At 43.2% G+C, this 2887-nt stretch overlaps 1 non-coding gene across 1 annotated transcript; it reads right to left on the reverse strand.

The window, feature by feature from the left end:
• Window positions 1–429: 429 nt before the first annotated feature.
• Window positions 430–502, reverse strand: TRNAE-CUC (transfer RNA glutamic acid (anticodon CUC)). The gene has a single exon. It is a non-coding gene; the product is annotated as a tRNA-Glu (tRNA).
• Between the last annotated feature and the right edge of the window lie 2385 nt (window positions 503–2887).

The following is a 2887-nucleotide window of genomic DNA, read 5'->3' on the forward strand; positions in this document are numbered from 1 at the left end:
TGGTGTGTTAGCCAAATGCCAAGGTGTCTACACACCAAAATTACAGTCCAAATAGCACTTTTAAAGGAGTCAAAGAAAAGCACCAAAAGCAAACCAAAACCTTCATATACTACCATCAGTGGTGGTCGGAGTCTCTTTGTTGAGGGGGTACTCGAAGTGCAAAGCTCCATTGTAAAGTCCTGGAACTATAAAGGACTTCCCTATTTGTGTAATTTGGGGAACACTGTGTGTGTGCGCGTGCATAAGATTGAGTATCCTGGCAAATATGGTGGGAAAGATGTTTAATAAAACACATACAGTTGATGGGTCCAAGTACCGTTCCGCTGCTGCTAGATGCATGCTAGCTAAATAAATAAAAAAAGACAAGAACGCTCGCCAGCTCCAGCAAAAGGGCCGTCGCAGGAGGAGGATGCCACTCGGGAGCAACTCTTCCGTTGCCGGGACTTGAACCCGGGTCGCTCGGGTGAGAGCCGAGTATCCTAACCAACTAGACTACAACGGAGCGATGACAACTCCCACGGGGCTACTCTAACTGACCTATGTAACCAGACTACAGCGGAGGGGCGGCGCTGCCCGCACACTGGCCAGCCCCCCCATTCGCTCCATGACATTGAATGTCGAGGGAGTTTCGGCGGAGTGGTAACTAGTTTTGCTTTTGCTTTGAGTCGCGCGCCACTTGTGTTGTTTCTTCTTTTTCTTTTTCTTTTTGACTTTCTTTCTCTTTACTTAGCCGTTTCTTTTGAAGGGCGGGCAAAATGCTTATTTCGGACAGTGTGTTTTTCAAATCTAGGATACTTTGCTCTCTTTTTTGGCAATTATTGAAGCCATGCATTATGGCATCGTGTAGCCTCACGTATTCTACTAGTGTCGTCATGATTGTGATGAGGTGTATAGCTCTGGTGTAAAACTCACCACATATTCTAGCTTCAGGTTGTCGATCTCAAAGCCCTTTTGGCTGTGGTTCTTTGTGACTCCCACCTCCTGCTTTTTTTTCTTTATCTTCTCATCAATACTTCTCACCAATGACATGTAGGTTAAGGGCATTGCATAACATATCCGCACCTCCTTTCTGTCATTTGTTAACAATCCCTTGCTTGGTGGTCAGGTTGTACGAAGACACATATTGCACTACCTCTCATCTTACCTAGGTTAAGGGCATTGCATAACATATCCGCACCTCCTTTCTGTCATTTGTTAACAATCCCTTGCTTGGTGGTCAGGTTGTACGAAGACACATATTGCACTACCTCTCATCTTACCTAGGCCAATCTTATTTAAGGCCACTTGGATATCTAGCCATCTTATTCAAGGTCACTTGGACATCTCGCCATACTCCAAAAAATATGGTCGAGTGGTGGGCCACTGCAAATGTCTCTCTCTACCCATAATGGTAGTCCACCCAAGAAAGAGTCGTCCATGCTCTTTCTTTGACTCTGTGTTTGACTCTGTGTGAGAGTACTGACTATTTTTCCAAATACCCCAGTTGCGTAAGAATTAGGTTTACAGATCCTTGCAAGGTAGAGTAAGCAAAATGATGTGCTGCCCAACCTTACTGAGGAACTAGACCCCTTCTTTAAGTAGCCTCACGTAGGTGTCATTAGAATTTAATTAAGTTATTAATCGGATATTAATAGTAGCTGGTTAATGGAAAAGTCAACTTGTGTTGAAGCTATTGATAGATTTATGCTTGCGAGACAAGGATTGGGAGAACATGATGTTGAGATAAATGAGGATGTTTCTTTGAACAAGAATCGGAGCTTAGAAGTAGAAGTACATTGTCAAGCGTGTGCACGACTCGTATTAGGGGAAGCTTCACACATTTGTTGGCTATTCCGCTCTTACTTTCGACGATATGGCACGGGCTTAATGAAACAAATTGTGGGAATTACACCCCAACGCCATAACCTTCTTGATATGAGAGTACCAGACCGAGGACCAAATCAACATAGATTACCTGAGGAGGTTCAAGCACAACAATGGAGGGATACATGCATAAATGACTTGCAACCACCTATCTTGCAAGCCCTTCTTCCCCCAGCCTCAACATGTCAATTTTGGATCACTATGAGCACCTATATTGAGCAATTCCAAAATCGGCATTGTCTGCTTAACCTTCCCATAGAACCAATGCCATATTTTAGCGAGGAAGCACTCCTTCCTCTACCACCTTCTCCAGAGGCCGGCTTTTGTACAGGGTTGTCCTTGCATCCTGAAGTGATTGATACAATCTTTCCAGCAGAAGTGGACACGGATCCATGCCAGTGCAAGGATAAGCTCATCAACTCCACAATAAGATCAACAAGCCAGGGCACTTTTCTCCCACTGGGTTTTTCCCCTCGGCTATATTCGGTGATTGGTACCAATAACAAATTTTATTCTTTTCTTTTCTTGTTTGTTAATAAGACATTTTGCAGAGATCTCAGCTAAACAAGAGCATACAAACACGCTCCAGCAGTCCACCTACCGTGCACACAAATTAGGAAGGGGGGAGACATGCAATGCCCACAAAGAGCAAAGAGAAGCAATCTGCACATCAGCAATGCATCAAGACAAACGCGCCACATCAACGAGCACTACAATAGGTGTATTCAAATCATAATCTTTTGTTCTTTATGTGCTTTTCACTTTTGCATATATTGTTTGTATGTTCACACACAGTTGGCCAGTTTAAGTTTTAAATTAGTTGTTACTATTGGCGACTGATTTCTAGATTCTTAGAGGACTTAGTAGAAGGTATTTCTATTTAGAGATGGTGTAAGACATATACCAACAGAGTATGCCAAGTTCTTATGCTCTAGAAGTATATTAGTTATCCCTAGTGGTAGTTACCTCTTAGGTATGGGCTAGGTGCTACGGTAAACAAAAATTTACGAAACACATGCCCTAA

This window comes from Cibotium barometz, chromosome 26 (genome assembly GCF_041138505.1).
Source record: "Cibotium barometz isolate CiBa-2024 chromosome 26, ASM4113850v1, whole genome shotgun sequence".
Taxonomy (NCBI): Eukaryota; Viridiplantae; Streptophyta; class Polypodiopsida; order Cyatheales; family Cibotiaceae; genus Cibotium; species Cibotium barometz.